Source organism: Tenebrio molitor, chromosome 4 (genome assembly GCF_963966145.1).
Source record: "Tenebrio molitor chromosome 4, icTenMoli1.1, whole genome shotgun sequence".
NCBI lineage: Eukaryota > Metazoa > Arthropoda > Insecta > Coleoptera > Tenebrionidae > Tenebrio > Tenebrio molitor.
Genome location: NC_091049.1, coordinates 4,795,016 through 4,815,416, shown reverse-complemented (window position 1 = coordinate 4,815,416; position 20,401 = coordinate 4,795,016). Strand labels below are relative to the sequence as shown.

The following is a 20,401-nucleotide window of genomic DNA, read 5'->3' as shown; positions in this document are numbered from 1 at the left end:
GAACCCGGTATCGGTCGCCACTAAAAAATCAATCAAATCAAAAATCAATCTGTAATAATACTGGTACTTATACTTATACTGCTAAAAAATCAAATTGCTTCACTAAAAAATTATTTCCTCAATAGAGCTCGTGATAACACCTTTTTCAATGCTTTGGTTTCAGCCGATAAAGGCTACACACCTTTAAATTTAAGTGATAATACTCGTATAATTTCAGACATTGTTAAGCCAAATATACCTGACACAATAGCAAATATAAAACAGAAGTCTTTACATGGGAGATACTTTAAAGAACTGGAACAACCAGAAATTAATATTCAGGCCTCTCATGCATGGCTTAAGAAATCAAATATTCACCCTGAGACGGAGGGTTTTATATTTGCAATACAAGATCGTGTTATAAACACAAGAAATTATAAAAAACACATATGCGGTTTACAATCGATAATTGATAAATGTAGGATTTGCGGAACTGAAGGGGAAACAATTGAACACATTATTTCTTCTTGCACCGTTTTGGCTCAAAGCGAATATAAAAAACGACACGATATATTCGCTAAAATTATACACATGAATTTAGCTGTTAAATTCAATTTATTAAAGAATACACAACCACATTATAGTTATACACCAGAAAGTTGTTTGGAAAATGACAGTTACAAGTTATATTTTGATAGAACAATTTTAACTGACATTCATATTAAGCATAACAGACCAGACATTATAATTTTAAATAAACAACAAAAGCAAGCATATATTTTAGATATAGCTGTTCCCAATTTACATAATATAACACAGACATATAACACAAAAATTAATAAATATTTAGAGCTGTCCGTTGCTATGAGAAATCTTTGGTGTTTAGAAAAAATTTCGATTTTACCACTTGTAATTTCAGCAACGGGAATAGTACCGCAATCTCTTTTTAAAAATTTAAAAATTCTGGATTTAGATAACACATTGGTAGTTGAAATTCAAAAAGGTATATTATTATACTCATGTCACATCGTGAGGAAGTTCCTTAACATTGACACAGAACATAATACACAACAAAGTCAAAATGCGGAGGCAAGACGCCGGTAATTATGTTGATAAGCACTGCACTATTACTTGATAGTAATATCCGTAATAGTGTATGTACTCCGGCAAAATTGCCGTGCCGCCGGGTGGAGGTGGGATAGTAAACTCAATTTCATATAAATGTGCATCTAAGCAAGCCATGAAAATCTCATTTTCTGTTGGTAGTAAAGCTAAAGCTAGTGACTTTGACTTTCAAAGTTGCTTGCTCTGCGCGAACCCGATTTGACTAATTTTTCAGTTTTTGTCCATTTTAACATTGCTGATTTCATAAGCAATGTTACGTCTTTTTACTGATTAAATTAAAGTAATTCTTATTTGTTTTTGTCTTTGTATTTTTACCAAGTAAAGATTTATTGGACATGACCTTCATAAATGTGACTTTTGTAATGTAACTAAATTAAAGGTGCTTTTAGAAATGCACAGCTCACTTGATGAACATTTATATGAAATCAATTATAAAGATAGCAGAGATACGAAAAATCTGACACTGTCAAAGTCATAGCCTTTACATTTGTATTAATCATTGTGCACAGATAAATACATCCAAACTACAAGAAATAAGAAAATCTAAAATTTGCCAACAAATTTGTTCACAATACGAAGATTTAATGCTCTTGTAAAATGCTAATTTTATGACTGACGGGTCTCGAGAGGGTACCTGCTGCAGTGTTTGACCGATCCAAGAATTCTGAATACTTCTGCAACTTGAACTACACCTGGCCCAAAAGTTTTATTACTGTGCAACAGCCTTAAAAGTCTCGATCTGTAACGCGTCTTTCGTCCCATTACTAAATGGACCACCCTTGGCTGGCGACGCTGTGCTTAAAATCTAAATCGCAGACACCAAATTCTAGTGGACCAATTCATTTGTGAATATTTTAAACAATTCGGCCGATTTACCAGGATTTAACTAATTAACAAATTTTACTATAGGGATTTAGCAACCCCGATCAAAACTTCCTATTTAATGTAAAATCTTTTTCTCCCTACCGGTTAGAAATATGGGCTGTGGATACCTCATTTGAGGTGAGAAAATTCAACTTTCTCGCAAAGGTAAGAAAGTTAATCATGAAATGTTTATGGTAAAACTGTACCAAAATACAAATGTCAAAAGTGTCAAAAGTGAAATAAGTTATTGATAAATGAAAGCCAATTCAATGAAGTAAGTTGGTAGGTCAATCATATAATCTAGAAAATAAACAGATAAGCTAGGTAGGTAGATTACTTTACCCTGTTTATATCAAATTTTCGAACAAACCTCAAATCTTCAAATGCGATGACAAGTTAATTAAACAAATAACACAGCCTACTATTCAATTCTCAAAATTTTCGTTTTAATCACGAATATAACTATCTTTTTTGACTTTTTTCAACAAAGTTGTGCCGGTAGGGAAAAAAATTGTATTCAAACCTTGTTAAGAAAGTGTCCTTGCAGACCTTAGGCACTTACAAACCTCGTCTACGACTCGGTTTATAATCTTTGCCTGCGGTCTGCAAGAAACCACTTTCTTACCTTGGTTTGAAATATACTATTGTGAAATTTAAATGAAACATCATTTACAACAACTCAAACCAATTGAATTATTATCAACGTCGTTAATTCTAGTTAAATTTTGTTTTTGTCACCCAAAATACACGGCGACTCCTTTCTAAACGAATGTATTAATTTATTTATCGTTATATCTCTATTTTCATCAAATTTTAAACAACAATTAAATTATTTATCTTTTCGTATGCAAATGAATGCCTTGCTTGGTCGACTGGTCGAGTGTGGTGGGCGTCTCGCCACCCTGATAACTTAGAGAAATGCCACATGGCCTTTTGAAAGAAAAGAAGTTAATTTTGCGATTTGCAACGGTCTTAAATTCCAGGATACCCTTCGTGGGAACGGCTCTGTTTTTCTCAACATTCTGACATTTACAAGACATGTGTGTATTTAAAAATGGAAATAAATGGAATTCATAAATTGCACAGAAACAATTTGGAGGTCGTTAAGACAAATCTGAATTTGTTGAATTGAAGATGAATATTTTCCGCGATGGGAATAAAATAAAATTTATAAATACCGCGTTCATCACAGTACTTTTTCATCAAGACTACATCAATTCATTTTAAAATTGATGTACTTCTTCTTCACGTTAGATAGCAACGCGTGGCAAGTGTCACAGTTCTTAATCATTACTAATCCTGATTGCGTTTCCACAATAGTCATCATGATAACCAGACAGTATCATTCTTACCTTATCTAATTGTCACAACAACAATTTTATTTTTAGCACAAATTAGTTTTCCTTATAAAGTATATAAAATACAATTATATTTTTTCCGCATCCAACCAAATGTCTCCTTCCGCAGCCGGTGTAAGCGATCCCACTTGGAATTTGAGCGGCTGCATCGTCTTCTTGCTCACCGTAAACTTGTAATGCTTGAGCAGCGACGTTATACCTACTTTAGACTGCATCAACCCGAACCTCATCCCTGCAAAAGCGTAAAATTAAAACAATAAAAATTTTAGATTGTATTTGGTACTACCAATGCAAATCCTGGACCCTTCTCCGAACGGGAGGTGTGCGTAGTGGTGCCTCGATTTCTTATTCTCTTCGTTGAACCTTTCCGGATCGAATTTCTCAGGATCGGGGTAGTACTCTTTGTCGTAGTGTATCCCCAAGACTGGTATTACGATGTTGGTACCTTTCTCGATGATGAGGTCCTCATCCGGAATCTTATAATCCTTCACGCACTTTCTAACGAGTCGCGCCAACGGAGGGTACTTCCTCAAGGTCTCGTTGATCACTTGGTCCATATACTTCATCTCTTGGATCGCCTCGTAGGTGATTTTTCCTTGATGTTTGGCCAAAACTGTGTTGATTTCGTCCCTAACCTTGTCTTGAAGCTCCTGGTGCTTGGACAACTCGTACAGAGCAAACGTCATCGTAGTGGAAGAAGTTTCAAAACCTGCTGCAAAGAAGACAAAGCACTGGGCGGCGATTTCGTCAATGCTCAGGGTGTTGCCATCGTGTTTGTAGCCTTCATTTTCGGCAAGTTTATTATTTTTCAGATCGATCAACAATTGCAGAAAGTCCTTGCGGCTGTAGTTGTTGTTCTCTCGATAACTGACAGTATCTTTCACTACCTTGATGAAAAACTTGGAGATGTCTTCTTGATTCTGGGTGACTCCCAAAAAACGTGCAATTTTCGGGAAATTTGACGCAAGAATAAGTTTGATTAAAGTGAACTTACTGAAAGCGAAGATTTTGCGACCATATTCTCTAAAAGGCGAATTGTCTTCGGCAATGCATTGAAATCGAGTCCAAACGCAACAGAACCGATGATGTCAGTAGTGAAGCACCCTAGAGCCTCTTTAATATCAGTTGGGACTCCCGCAACTCTGTCATTTTCGATTTTTTGTAACAGATTAGGTTCGCAATCTAGCAGAGCCTGGAACATCATCTTCATCTTGCCTGAAGTGAAGGTAGGAGTCAACTTGGTTCTCAAATTTCTCCACTTCTGTCCTCCAACAGCGAACAGGTGTGCACTCAATGGGTCATCTTTCTCGTTGTAGTATAATCCTCGATCTGTGAAGTACTGGAAGTCTTTGGTTAAGATATTCTTGATGTAATCGAGGTCCAACACTTGATAAGTGGGACTCAGAATCGTGTACAACCCCCCGTGTTTCCACCCCTTCGATTTCATGATGTCATAGTGACGTTTCACAATCATTCCGGGGTAGTCTTTTTGTCTGAAGGGACTGTCATTGTTTCCGAAAGGAATTCGAGGTTCCAAATAGGGAAGATTTCGTCGACGCCAGTACTGATAGGTCCATTTGTAGTACACCAGCACTACAGCCAAGATGGCGATGCTTATGCCAATCAAGTCACTACAAAGCGACTCAGTGATGAACATTTCTGGAAAAATGTCTTCTTATGTATTGCTAAAAAATAAATCTGGACTTACTCGACTTACTTTGGATGAACTGATTAAGATTGTGTGTTTATTACCAGGCGTTCTACGTTTATATCTTCGGAAGTTGCACTCTCATGATACTTATTACGTCGCTCGATAACGATATAAAGATTAACTAAATATTTTTACTCTTGAAACAAAATTCCAAAAATTGCGTATCCATTTTTTTCTTCGCTTTAGATAGCAGCGTGTAGCTTGCGACACAATTGCTAAAGGGTGTAACGAATTTGCTCATTTATTACAAACGCGTCTTGGAGGAAAAGTGTTCTAAACTGTATTAAGTGTGACTACGAGTATGGCTCAGAATAATGAATTTCTTCACAGTCAGTGTGATAAAAAGCCGATGCACAACAACTTTCTTATCTCTCTATCTTTACAGATATGTACTTCAGCTCGCTTAGTCACTCTAAAATCAGAGTTGGATAAGACTAAATATGTATGCACCGAAAAGAAGAAAACTTATTTTCTATGATCATTGGATTTTAGTGGTTTTTGCTCACTGAAAATAGTTAGCAAAGATCGCAACTGAATCACTAGTGAGGAAAAATTATTTTCTCACTATACTTGGGCCAACCAACAGATATAGTAATAAAACCGCCCCTTAGTGCCCGCGTATTTTAAATAGCAGCTTCCAATTGGCTTATTCAAAACGTGCGCAGATTTTCGAAAGCCTGATGTACTATTGCGGGCAAAAAAAGTGGGACATCAAATTTCTGTCAGTTTTGAAAAATTCGATGTAGTTTAAGCTTTATTGTCATTTTTTTGACACTATTCCAGATGACAGTTTAAAAATTTATTTTATACTCCTATTTTCCTTTTCCAAATGCTCTCTCCTTTTGATAAAGATAGATTTTGATTGGGACTTTGCCTTAAATAAATCTTCACTACGTGCTTACTTACAATCATTCCCTACAACCTACAATACTTAATGACAACGTCAATCAATTCAAAGTAGGGTTAGAATAAGATAAGGGTTATTTCACATTAAAAGTCAAGACAATGACGTTGATGTCCCACTTTTTTTGCCCGCAATAGTACATCCACAAAAATTACTTGACGGCATCCGGCATCTCATTCGTTTTAACCTCGCTTCGGGAGTTTGACCACGTGTTTATGTTTGTTTGTTTTCCTTGGCATTTTTCGATTTGTATTACAAAATAGTTTTTTTTCAAGACTTATAAGAATAACAAATGGCAAAGAACCTGCTTCATTGTGAAACAGGCTTCGGCGTATATCGTTCTACGCAACTAGGCCACATCCCCTTTTTTTTATTACTATATCTGTTGGTTGGCCCAAGTATAGTGAGGAAATTATTTTCTCACTAGTGAGCAAAGTGAATGTTTTGAGAATTTATGGATAGAGGGCGCCAAATATGCGCCTAAACTAAAGTTTCTTTTATTTTTGACTTATTTAAATTTGTAACCTGCTATTTAGATTTCAATTGACGAAAAAACGTAAAATTTCTTGGGGTAAACTTTTGGAAAAATTCATGCTAAATGCATTGTGTGTTGGAATCACTGATTAAACTAAAATCAGTAAACCAATCACAAACACGCAACGCCTAACGACATAACCTCTTTTGTTTCGAATTTTGTTGATCCACGTGAAGAAGTCCAGGTTTGGAGAGACCGACGCCGGGATGGCGGATCGCTGGGACGCCGTCCTCACTCAACGAGGGGCAGAAAAATGCTTCCCAAAATTTCGATTCCGCGACTCTATTTTATGATCATGGAAAAAATCAGATTCAACACGCATGAGCAAACGTGTATTTAATCACTCGTACTCGTGATTAAATGCACTATTTTGCTCACTTGTATTGAAATTAGCTATTTTAGAACGATTTGATTTTCATTTTCTTATTTTTCTACATTCTGAACATCCAACCAAATCATCTTCTTCGAAGCCAAAAGGAAAGAACTCGCACGAGTACCGAGCTCTCAAATTCTTGTTCGTTTGGTTGAAACGCTCTGGATCGAATTCTTCAGGATTTGGGTAGTACTTTTGGTCGTAATGTATTCCAAGAATGGGTATCGCGACCGCTGTATCTTTCTCAACGGAGAAATTTGCATCTGAAAGATTGTACTCTTTGGTACACTTCTTTACAATCAACGTTGCTGGAGGGTACTCGCGAAGTGTTTCGTTGAGCACCTGGTCTAGGTATTCCATCTCTTGGATGGCGTCGTAGGTCAGATTGTTCTGATGTTTGGTCAAAACTTTAGCAATCTCATTTCTAAGCTTCTCTTGCAATCTAGGCCAAAATCACAAGACCCGTAGACGTGAAGCAGCTACATTGTTAGCTAATAAAGGTGAAGAGCTTCTTGGACTGAAAGACACGAGGGCTGGAAGTCTTCAAGTACAGCTAAAGGTTCGATTAAAGATTGTGTCGAAAACAAGATACAATTTGAAAGAAAACTTCTATGAGAAAAGTTGTTTTACTTCTGTCTTGTTTTATCTAAGAATATGAGAAGAAATTTTTATAGAGTGACTCATTGAATCCAGTTATGAAGTGCAGCAGTTGGTGGAGATTACATCACTCATGACTTAAAAATTCCCAATCTCAAATGTTCTGTTCTGTTGAAAAGTTCCTGATCATCACTCATCGTGAGAGCGTTTCTAAAATAGTCATCGTGATAACTAGACAGACTCATTCTTTCCTTATCTAATTGTCATAACAACAATTTTATTTTTAGCACAAATTAGTTCCCTTCATTATTTTTCAATTTTTTGAGCATTGAATCAGATCTGCTTCGAAGCTAAAGCAAAATGATTTGCCTTTGGCGTCTTAGGAGCAACATCTTTTTTGTTGCCACCAAATTCATCTCCTCAACAGTAAAAGTTCTACCGTTCTACCATCGTGCTTGTATTGATCTCCTTCCACTAGCTAATCTTTCCAGTTGACAAGCAATTCCATAAAATCTTTGTGCTTGACATCATTCTTTTCCCTATTGTTGACAGTACCTGTGACAACCTTCATGAAGAAATTCTTTACGTCTTCGACGATTTACGTGAACCCTTCCATCGCTGACACCTCTATAATCTTGTTGGTGTAAATACTAAAGGGTATAATTGTGGGTGAGGTACTACACACCAAGTATACAGGCTGTTTGAAAATTGCTAGTACAAAAAAAACCTGGTAATTGGTGATGGTGAGTTGAAGTCATCGGCAAAAGAAAATTCTAATAAAAATCCTCTAGTTTTCGAGATAAAATTTACTAAAAATTGGGTTAAAATTGTTAGTGCACCACTGAGTTAAGGTATTTTAAAAAGACACTTCACGTTGTTAAGCAATAACGAAATAAAAAATTTGATGTTCTTAAACTGTCAATCTGTGGTTGCCAAGATCTTGCAAAAAAATATAAATTTTTCATATTGTTGTATAGTCCTTCATTATCACTACGATCATCACGCTTGGTTACCAAGGTTTAAAAAATATTGCCCCGCCTGAGGCGTAGAATATGCAGGAATAGGGTTACTTTATCCCTTTTGTTTTAAAAAATTAAAAATTGGTTTCTTGGATTTCTTAGGGCTTCCAGATGCCACAGTTTTTTTTTTGTACTAGCAATTTTCAAACACCCTGTATAACACATTATGAATAGATTTGAAAGTTAAGATAACTGGCTTGGTAGCATTTTATTACATAAATGAAATATAAAGTACAATTATATTTTTTCCGCATCCAGCCAAATCTCCCCTTCCGCAGCCGGTGTAAGCGATCTCGCTTTGAATTTGAGCGGCTCCATCGTCTTCTTGCTCACCGTAAACTTGTATTGCTTGAGCAGCGACGCTATACCTACTTTAGACTGCATCAGACCGAACCTCATCCCTACAAAAGCGTAAAATCAAAACAATCAAAGTTTTTGGTACTGTATGGTACTACCGATGCAAACTCTGGGTCCTTCTCCGAACGGGATATGTGCGAAGTGGTGCCTCGATTTCTTGTTCTCTTCGGTAAACCTTTCCGGATCGAACTTCTCAGGATCGGGGTAGTACTCTTTGTCGTGGTGTATCCCCAAGACTGATATCATGATAGTGGTATCTTTCTCGATGATGAGGTCTTCTCCGGGAATCTTGTAATCCCGCACACACATTCTTGTGATCAGCGGCAACGGAGGGTACTTCCTCAAGGTCTCGTTGATCACCTGGTCCATGTACTTCATCTCTTGGATCGCTTCGTAGATGATTTTTCCTTCATGTTTGGCCAAAACTGCGTTGACTTCGTACCTGACCTTGTCTTGTAGCTCCTGGTGCTTGGACAACTCGTACATAGCAAAAGTCATCGTAGTAGAAGAAGTTTCAAAACCTGCTATAAAGAAGACAAAGCACTGGGCGGCGATTTCGTCAATGGTCAGAGTGTTGCCATCGTGTTTGTAGCCTTCATCTTTGGCAAGTTTGTAGCAGGTCAAAGTGCCACTATTCGTTTTGGCCGGGGTAGGAGGCCAAGAGGTCCTACTTATGCTCGCGGGACAATAAGATCGCTGTTCGAAGATCAGGAACAAGCAACACAACGCACGGCATATGACGTCGCGACGCGCCCACCCTGCCGTAACCTTTTTTGGGGACGCTCATTTCGAAATAATTCAGTTTGTTTGTGCCGTCAGTCAATTCATTTTGAGTTTATCGGTTCAGGGTTCATTTTTGTTTATCGGATCACTTTCAGTTTTATTTCGGTTTCGCTTTCAGTTTCACTTTCGGTTTTCGTTTGTTTCTTTCGCGGTTTCTTTAGAGTTTTCATTGTAGAGTCTTTGTGCCAGCCAGTTTTGGGGCGGCTGGAATCACACATGTTAGCCCCTAAATTTTAGGCTGAGGTGGCCTCACGCCTCTAGGCTGTCTAGCTGCGGCCTATCTATTCATCGTTCGCTTTTTTCTTCTTTCTCCTTTCCTTTTCCTTCAATCCTTCCTCTTCTTCTTCTCAGCTCGGGTAACCGTACGGCAAAGTTAATTCCGATTCCCTTTTGTTCCCGTGACTTGCCGGAAAGTTATCTTCTTCTCTTCTTTTCCCTAACCTTCTTCCTTCATCCTTGTGGTGTCCAACCTTTTGAGATCCTGCGGGAAATTGCCGTCAACATCTATCGTGTGTTACGCGTGGACTCACCGACACATTACCGCTTCGACATCCGGATTTTTCGATCGGTGAAGTCCAACGTAAACAAACCGGCGCCATGTTCGACCATCTGTCATTTAGCGTGCAAGTGTAGGATCGCCGGAAGTTGTCATCAAGATGCGCGGTCAGTACAATAACCGGGACGCCTTATCGCCCAACGGAATAAGGTCCAGATCTTTCGGGTTGATCTCCTAGAGCCGGGGGTAGCCAAAAAAAAAAAAACCGATCGCGAGCGGAAATTAAAGTGGACTCGGTCGGCGACCGCCGAGCGGGCGGCAGGTGCCGCAAGTCGCGAGCTGCGAATCACGTGCGTGGCGTTCGGGATCCGCAATCATCCCTGTGGGTGGATTGCCGAACGCCATGGCGCTTATCGTCCGGCGCTGCCAGCCTTCGGGGCCGTCGAGGAGCCCGAAGATTTACCGTTTTACCGTTTACCGTTTTGCCGTGGTCGAGAAACCCCTCGTCATCTAGCGAGATAGAGGTAATTATCCTTCATTAGCGAATTCACTTCACTAATTTTCGTCCGTTAGGGGTAGTTCGAGCCAGATTACCGTTACCGTACCGCGAAGGAGAACCGGAAAGTCCTCCTTCGAATTATCGAGAAGCAACCCCTTTCAGCGGAAAGGTAATTACCGAATCGATTGAGTTTCGCAACACTAACGACAATTCGTTAGGGGTTGTTCTTTAGGGTCAGCCGGACCAGGAACGTTGTTCTTTAGGGTCAGCCGGACCAGGAACGTTGTTCTTTAGGGTCAGCCGGACCAGTCATCGTTATTTGGGGCGATAGTTCGGACCAGGAACGTTGTTCTTTAGGGTCATTCGTCGCCGCATCGTTCGTCAGAGTGGTCGTCGCCAGACCGCAAACCGTCCATTAAGGTCATCGGACCACGTACCGTTTCACCAAGGACTAAAGAAAATCGTCAAGGTCACACCACGTTACCGGCGTAAGATAAGTCGCACAATTTAATTGCGGATTTGCGAAAAATCAAAGAACGCCTCAAATATCCCGCTTCTCAATATTTAGAACCGTTTCAATTTGTAAAAATCTCGCATTTCAATAATTTCAAATTTTTAGAAAGACTTCACAAAGCTCAAGTTTTCAAATTTCACATTTCAATTATTAGTAGCAGTTCTTCTACTTCCAGTAAATTTGCAATTTTTTCAATTATAGAATCGATGTTAAATTAACGTTGTAAATTTATGAAAGCAGAAGACTGCGCTTCATTCTTGTTTCACGCATGCAACAGATTTTCCTTTCGTTTTTTTTTTCATCGGAGTTGTATTAATTTTAAGTTTATTCACAAATAAGTTACAAGGTCACCTGTAAAGGAAAGCTTTCTTGATAAGACCAGAATAAGGTATTGAATAAGATCATTAATGTGAACTGGTTCGAAATTTCAATTAACAAAATTACGTAGAGTAACGTTGCCAATTCCACGGACCAGTGCACACTTAAGTAAGCATTTCGAATTTCCTGGACTGTTGGACAAAAATTGAATAAACCAATTATTTAATTCGCAAGGAATTAAGTTCTTTCGTATTGACTCCGAAGCATCCGAGAAACTGAGCACTTGTCCCGGCAGCTGGACAAGCTTAACAACCAGCTCAAGACAATAGCTGCCTGGCGCCCATTTTTTTATAATCCGAACCCACGCCCTATGCCCCGAAAACCCCCTGAGAGCCCGGAGCTGTCACTGGCCACTTTTTGGTCACACAAATTTTGACGCCCACAACGTGGGGCCCGATTTCCCGACTTTTTGGAGCAACCACAAATTTTCGTTTATCGCTCATCTTCATTTTCGCGAAATTTGTAAACCAATTTGGGCCTCGAGGGCTCGCTTGCATTTGACAGCCACAAATTTTGACGCTTGGATTTTCGAGGGCCTGTCAAGTCAATCGAGCCGCCACAAATTTTGACGCGATTTGTTAGGGGTGTGATTTGTCAACTTTGTAGCAGTCACAAATTTTGACGATTTTGCTTCCTCGTTTGAATTCCGCAAATTTGGTCAGTTTGGCTCATTCAGCTTTGTTTATCGTGTTTGTGACTCAACTACAGATTTGGCAAGATCACAGATTTTTCATTGTTCAACAATCGGAGCTTTGGGTTTGGGTTTCAGAGAAATTTCAGTTTTCAATTTTTTTACCGTGTAAGAGAAGCAGGAATTTTGCAGAGAAAATTAGCGGATTGTATTCAGTCTTATCTCGTGTCTTCACAGATAAGAAATTTTTTGAGAACGTTATCGCGCTGCGAAACACTTTTTCGGGTGACATGTTTGTTTGAGTTCCATCCTTGTCGCACAATCGGAGAAACGGTGGACATTTCGCCAATGTCAAGGTCAGACACTCGAAGACCTCCAAGTGTCTCTATGAGCGATTTTTTTGCGGATGACGTTCCGTGGAATCGTGGAAAACGCTTCGTCGCATTTTCACTTTCCGTTTTCGAGCGCTGCAGCGAAAATTGCGTTGCATTTTTTTTCGTCGAATTTTTTGAAATGATCGAGACCAAAAATTTTACCGTGGAGTTTGTTCAGGAAAAGTTTATTTGAAAAACCCCATTTGTGACATATCCCGAATTCGACTTACATCATACCGCAGTACTCAAGTACTAATTGACATTGAGATTCAGTTTTCAATCGTTTGATACGCGCAGATATCAACTAGCCATTTTGTGGCGGAATCAAAACTTTTCCATTGAACAAATTTTGACGTTTTTGAGAAGACTTCATCTTCGTTTTGTGTAAAAAGAAAAAGGCAACCGCGTTACCTTTTCTTTTTTCTTTTTGAGGAGGGGGGTAGTGTAGCAGGTCAAAGTGCCACTATTCGTTTTGGCCGGGGTAGGAGGCCAAGAGGTCCTACTTATGCTCGCGGGACAATAAGATCGCTGTTCGAAGATCAGGAACAAGCAACACAACGCACGGCATATGACGTCGCGACGCGCCCACCCTGCCGTAACCTTTTTTGGGGACGCTCATTTCGAAATAATTCAGTTTGTTTGTGCCGTCAGTCAATTCATTTTGAGTTTATCGGTTCAGGGTTCATTTTTGTTTATCGGATCACTTTCAGTTTTATTTCGGTTTCGCTTTCAGTTTCACTTTCGGTTTTCGTTTGTTTCTTTCGCGGTTTCTTTAGAGTTTTCATTGTAGAGTCTTTGTGCCAGCCAGTTTTGGGGCGGCTGGAATCACACATGTTAGCCCCTAAATTTTAGGCTGAGGTGGCCTCACGCCTCTAGGCTGTCTAGCTGCGGCCTATCTATTCATCGTTCGCTTTTTTCTTCTTTCTCCTTTCCTTTTCCTTCAATCCTTCCTCTTCTTCTTCTCAGCTCGGGTAACCGTACGGCAAAGTTAATTCCGATTCCCTTTTGTTCCCGTGACTTGCCGGAAAGTTATCTTCTTCTCTTCTTTTCCCTAACCTTCTTCCTTCATCCTTGTGGTGTCCAACCTTTTGAGATCCTGCGGGAAATTGCCGTCAACATCTATCGTGTGTTACGCGTGGACTCACCGACACATTACCGCTTCGACATCCGGATTTTTCGATCGGTGAAGTCCAACGTAAACAAACCGGCGCCATGTTCGACCATCTGTCATTTAGCGTGCAAGTGTAGGATCGCCGGAAGTTGTCATCAAGATGCGCGGTCAGTACAATAACCGGGACGCCTTATCGCCCAACGGAATAAGGTCCAGATCTTTCGGGTTGATCTCCTAGAGCCGGGGGTAGCCAAAAAAAAAAAAACCGATCGCGAGCGGAAATTAAAGTGGACTCGGTCGGCGACCGCCGAGCGGGCGGCAGGTGCCGCAAGTCGCGAGCTGCGAATCACGTGCGTGGCGTTCGGGATCCGCAATCATCCCTGTGGGTGGATTGCCGAACGCCATGGCGCTTATCGTCCGGCGCTGCCAGCCTTCGGGGCCGTCGAGGAGCCCGAAGATTTACCGTTTTACCGTTTACCGTTTTGCCGTGGTCGAGAAACCCCTCGTCATCTAGCGAGATAGAGGTAATTATCCTTCATTAGCGAATTCACTTCACTAATTTTCGTCCGTTAGGGGTAGTTCGAGCCAGATTACCGTTACCGTACCGCGAAGGAGAACCGGAAAGTCCTCCTTCGAATTATCGAGAAGCAACCCCTTTCAGCGGAAAGGTAATTACCGAATCGATTGAGTTTCGCAACACTAACGACAATTCGTTAGGGGTTGTTCTTTAGGGTCAGCCGGACCAGGAACGTTGTTCTTTAGGGTCAGCCGGACCAGGAACGTTGTTCTTTAGGGTCAGCCGGACCAGTCATCGTTATTTGGGGCGATAGTTCGGACCAGGAACGTTGTTCTTTAGGGTCATTCGTCGCCGCATCGTTCGTCAGAGTGGTCGTCGCCAGACCGCAAACCGTCCATTAAGGTCATCGGACCACGTACCGTTTCACCAAGGACTAAAGAAAATCGTCAAGGTCACACCACGTTACCGGCGTAAGATAAGTCGCACAATTTAATTGCGGATTTGCGAAAAATCAAAGAACGCCTCAAATATCCCGCTTCTCAATATTTAGAACCGTTTCAATTTGTAAAAATCTCGCATTTCAATAATTTCAAATTTTTAGAAAGACTTCACAAAGCTCAAGTTTTCAAATTTCACATTTCAATTATTAGTAGCAGTTCTTCTACTTCCAGTAAATTTGCAATTTTTTCAATTATAGAATCGATGTTAAATTAACGTTGTAAATTTATGAAAGCAGAAGACTGCGCTTCATTCTTGTTTCACGCATGCAACAGATTTTCCTTTCGTTTTTTTTTTCATCGGAGTTGTATTAATTTTAAGTTTATTCACAAATAAGTTACAAGGTCACCTGTAAAGGAAAGCTTTCTTGATAAGACCAGAATAAGGTATTGAATAAGATCATTAATGTGAACTGGTTCGAAATTTCAATTAACAAAATTACGTAGAGTAACGTTGCCAATTCCACGGACCAGTGCACACTTAAGTAAGCATTTCGAATTTCCTGGACTGTTGGACAAAAATTGAATAAACCAATTATTTAATTCGCAAGGAATTAAGTTCTTTCGTATTGACTCCGAAGCATCCGAGAAACTGAGCACTTGTCCCGGCAGCTGGACAAGCTTAACAACCAGCTCAAGACAATAGCTGCCTGGCGCCCATTTTTTTATAATCCGAACCCACGCCCTATGCCCCGAAAACCCCCTGAGAGCCCGGAGCTGTCACTGGCCACTTTTTGGTCACACAAATTTTGACGCCCACAACGTGGGGCCCGATTTCCCGACTTTTTGGAGCAACCACAAATTTTCGTTTATCGCTCATCTTCATTTTCGCGAAATTTGTAAACCAATTTGGGCCTCGAGGGCTCGCTTGCATTTGACAGCCACAAATTTTGACGCTTGGATTTTCGAGGGCCTGTCAAGTCAATCGAGCCGCCACAAATTTTGACGCGATTTGTTAGGGGTGTGATTTGTCAACTTTGTAGCAGTCACAAATTTTGACGATTTTGCTTCCTCGTTTGAATTCCGCAAATTTGGTCAGTTTGGCTCATTCAGCTTTGTTTATCGTGTTTGTGACTCAACTACAGATTTGGCAAGATCACAGATTTTTCATTGTTCAACAATCGGAGCTTTGGGTTTGGGTTTCAGAGAAATTTCAGTTTTCAATTTTTTTACCGTGTAAGAGAAGCAGGAATTTTGCAGAGAAAATTAGCGGATTGTATTCAGTCTTATCTCGTGTCTTCACAGATAAGAAATTTTTTGAGAACGTTATCGCGCTGCGAAACACTTTTTCGGGTGACATGTTTGTTTGAGTTCCATCCTTGTCGCACAATCGGAGAAACGGTGGACATTTCGCCAATGTCAAGGTCAGACACTCGAAGACCTCCAAGTGTCTCTATGAGCGATTTTTTTGCGGATGACGTTCCGTGGAATCGTGGAAAACGCTTCGTCGCATTTTCACTTTCCGTTTTCGAGCGCTGCAGCGAAAATTGCGTTGCATTTTTTTTCGTCGAATTTTTTGAAATGATCGAGACCAAAAATTTTACCGTGGAGTTTGTTCAGGAAAAGTTTATTTGAAAAACCCCATTTGTGACATATCCCGAATTCGACTTACATCATACCGCAGTACTCAAGTACTAATTGACATTGAGATTCAGTTTTCAATCGTTTGATACGCGCAGATATCAACTAGCCATTTTGTGGCGGAATCAAAACTTTTCCATTGAACAAATTTTGACGTTTTTGAGAAGACTTCATCTTCGTTTTGTGTAAAAAGAAAAAGGCAACCGCGTTACCTTTTCTTTTTTCTTTTTGAGGAGGGGGGTAGTGTAGCAGGTCAAAGTGCCACTATTCGTTTTGGCCGGGGTAGGAGGCCAAGAGGTCCTACTTATGCTCGCGGGACAATAAGATCGCTGTTCGAAGATCAGGAACAAGCAACACAACGCACGGCATATGACGTCGCGACGCGCCCACCCTGCCGTAACCTTTTTTGGGGACGCTCATTTCGAAATAATTCAGTTTGTTTGTGCCGTCAGTCAATTCATTTTGAGTTTATCGGTTCAGGGTTCATTTTTGTTTATCGGATCACTTTCAGTTTTATTTCGGTTTCGCTTTCAGTTTCACTTTCGGTTTTCGTTTGTTTCTTTCGCGGTTTCTTTAGAGTTTTCATTGTAGAGTCTTTGTGCCAGCCAGTTTTGGGGCGGCTGGAATCACACATGTTAGCCCCTAAATTTTAGGCTGAGGTGGCCTCACGCCTCTAGGCTGTCTAGCTGCGGCCTATCTATTCATCGTTCGCTTTTTTCTTCTTTCTCCTTTCCTTTTCCTTCAATCCTTCCTCTTCTTCTTCTCAGCTCGGGTAACCGTACGGCAAAGTTAATTCCGATTCCCTTTTGTTCCCGTGACTTGCCGGAAAGTTATCTTCTTCTCTTCTTTTCCCTAACCTTCTTCCTTCATCCTTGTGGTGTCCAACCTTTTGAGATCCTGCGGGAAATTGCCGTCAACATCTATCGTGTGTTACGCGTGGACTCACCGACACATTACCGCTTCGACATCCGGATTTTTCGATCGGTGAAGTCCAACGTAAACAAACCGGCGCCATGTTCGACCATCTGTCATTTAGCGTGCAAGTGTAGGATCGCCGGAAGTTGTCATCAAGATGCGCGGTCAGTACAATAACCGGGACGCCTTATCGCCCAACGGAATAAGGTCCAGATCTTTCGGGTTGATCTCCTAGAGCCGGGGGTAGCCAAAAAAAAAAAAAACCGATCGCGAGCGGAAATTAAAGTGGACTCGGTCGGCGACCGCCGAGCGGGCGGCAGGTGCCGCAAGTCGCGAGCTGCGAATCACGTGCGTGGCGTTCGGGATCCGCAATCATCCCTGTGGGTGGATTGCCGAACGCCATGGCGCTTATCGTCCGGCGCTGCCAGCCTTCGGGGCCGTCGAGGAGCCCGAAGATTTACCGTTTTACCGTTTACCGTTTTGCCGTGGTCGAGAAACCCCTCGTCATCTAGCGAGATAGAGGTAATTATCCTTCATTAGCGAATTCACTTCACTAATTTTCGTCCGTTAGGGGTAGTTCGAGCCAGATTACCGTTACCGTACCGCGAAGGAGAACCGGAAAGTCCTCCTTCGAATTATCGAGAAGCAACCCCTTTCAGCGGAAAGGTAATTACCGAATCGATTGAGTTTCGCAACACTAACGACAATTCGTTAGGGGTTGTTCTTTAGGGTCAGCCGGACCAGGAACGTTGTTCTTTAGGGTCAGCCGGACCAGGAACGTTGTTCTTTAGGGTCAGCCGGACCAGTCATCGTTATTTGGGGCGATAGTTCGGACCAGGAACGTTGTTCTTTAGGGTCATTCGTCGCCGCATCGTTCGTCAGAGTGGTCGTCGCCAGACCGCAAACCGTCCATTAAGGTCATCGGACCACGTACCGTTTCACCAAGGACTAAAGAAAATCGTCAAGGTCACACCACGTTACCGGCGTAAGATAAGTCGCACAATTTAATTGCGGATTTGCGAAAAATCAAAGAACGCCTCAAATATCCCGCTTCTCAATATTTAGAACCGTTTCAATTTGTAAAAATCTCGCATTTCAATAATTTCAAATTTTTAGAAAGACTTCACAAAGCTCAAGTTTTCAAATTTCACATTTCAATTATTAGTAGCAGTTCTTCTACTTCCAGTAAATTTGCAATTTTTTCAATTATAGAATCGATGTTAAATTAACGTTGTAAATTTATGAAAGCAGAAGACTGCGCTTCATTCTTGTTTCACGCATGCAACAGATTTTCCTTTCGTTTTTTTTTTCATCGGAGTTGTATTAATTTTAAGTTTATTCACAAATAAGTTACAAGGTCACCTGTAAAGGAAAGCTTTCTTGATAAGACCAGAATAAGGTATTGAATAAGATCATTAATGTGAACTGGTTCGAAATTTCAATTAACAAAATTACGTAGAGTAACGTTGCCAATTCCACGGACCAGTGCACACTTAAGTAAGCATTTCGAATTTCCTGGACTGTTGGACAAAAATTGAATAAACCAATTATTTAATTCGCAAGGAATTAAGTTCTTTCGTATTGACTCCGAAGCATCCGAGAAACTGAGCACTTGTCCCGGCAGCTGGACAAGCTTAACAACCAGCTCAAGACAATAGCTGCCTGGCGCCCATTTTTTTATAATCCGAACCCACGCCCTATGCCCCGAAAACCCCCTGAGAGCCCGGAGCTGTCACTGGCCACTTTTTGGTCACAAGTTTGTTGTTCTTGAGATCGATCAACAACTGCAGAAAGTCCTTGCGGGTGTAGTTGTTCTTCTCTCGGTAACTGACAGTATCTTTGACCACCTTGCTGAAAAATTTGGAGATGTCTTTCTCAGTCAGGGAGATTCCCAAAGTATCAGCAGTTTTGGGGAAAGTTGACGCAAAGAAAAGTTTGAGCAAACGGGACGTATTGAAAGTGAAGACCTTGCGGCCATATTCTCTAAAAGGCGAATTCTCTTCGGCGAAAGTGTTGCAATCAAGACCAAACGCACAAGAACCGATGATGTCAGTAGTGAAGCACCCCAGAGCCTCTTTGATATCAGTTGGGACCTTCGCCACTCTATCAATTTCGATTTTTTGTAACAGATTAGGTTCGCAATCCACCAGAGTCTGGAACATCATTTTCATCTTGCCTGAAGTAAACGTAGGAGTCAACTTGGTTCTCAAATTCCTCCACTTCTGTCCTCCAATAGCGAAGAGGTGTGCACTCAATGGGTCATCCTTCTCGTTGTAGTAAAGTCCTCGATCTGTGAAGTACTGGAAATCTTTGGTCATGAATCATGATATTCTTGATGTACTCCAGGTCCAACACTAGATAAGTGGGTTTCAGCAGAGTGTACAACCCCCCGTGTTTCCAACCCTCCGATTTCATCGTGTCATACTGGCGTTTCAAATGGATCCCGTTGCTTTCTTTTTGTCCGAAGGGGCTGAGATTGTTTCCGAATGGAATTCGCGGTTTCAGGTACGGAAAATTCCTTCGGCGCCAGTACTGATAAGTCCATTTGTAGTACGCCACCAGAATAGTCAAAATGGCGACGCTTATGGCAACCAAGTCGCTACAAAGCGATTCAGTGATGAACATTTCTGGAAAAATGTCTACTTATGGTATTGTCAAAAAATAAATTAGGACTTACTTGAATTACTTTGGATAAGCTGATTAAGATTGCGTGTTTGTTACCAGACGTTCCACATTTATATCTTCAGAAGTTGCATTCTCATGATACAAGTGCTTATTTTGACACTTAATAACGATAAAAAGATTAACTAAACTTTACTAAAAAAATCCAAATATTGCTGAATCTAATTGAGTCATTTACGAGTGATATCTGATATCTAAATTGATGATTTCTAAAACTGACTTTTTTTCTTTACTGTATTTAGCAAAACGTGACATGTGTAACTTTTGTTACATTATTTTCAGTTAAATATTTTCAAATAAGCTGACGCAGGTACTATTTTAATTCTCACTGTCAGATAAATCCAAGAGTTTTCTTATTTACTGTAAAAGTTTTTAATCGTTACCGACTGGGTGTTGTGTTGCAAAAATCAGTTAATAGTACGTTGAGCTGCCGCCAGAATAGCGACCTTTTCAACTCGATCATCATAAAACCCTTTAAATAGCCGAAAACCAGAATACGATCAACCGAGCACCGTGGCCGTGTGAAACGCGCGCTCGGTTTAAATTCGGGAGATTCGGGGTTCGAATCCCTGGCCAGACCACAGATGAAACAGGTTTTTTT

General features: G+C 40.7%; 1 long non-coding RNA gene and 2 pseudogenes across 2 annotated transcripts; 1 reads left to right on the top strand and 2 right to left on the bottom strand.

Moving 5' to 3' along the window:
* Positions 1-575: 575 nt before the first annotated feature.
* LOC138128521 (probable cytochrome P450 6a23) lies at positions 576-5,376 on the bottom strand (annotated as a pseudogene).
* A 3,282-nt stretch (positions 5,377-8,658) lies between these two features.
* Positions 8,659-19,892, bottom strand: LOC138129374 (cytochrome P450 6a2-like; annotated as a pseudogene).
* LOC138129375 (uncharacterized) lies at positions 9,435-18,684 on the top strand. 2 transcript variants are annotated; one of them, XR_011159217.1, is made up of 3 exons: positions 9,435-10,625; positions 10,675-10,769; positions 10,819-18,684. It is a non-coding gene; the product is annotated as an uncharacterized lncRNA (long non-coding RNA). The 2 variants fall into 2 exon arrangements; XR_011159216.1 differs by having other exon boundaries at positions 10,675-18,684.
* Positions 19,893-20,401: the final 509 nt, after the last annotated feature.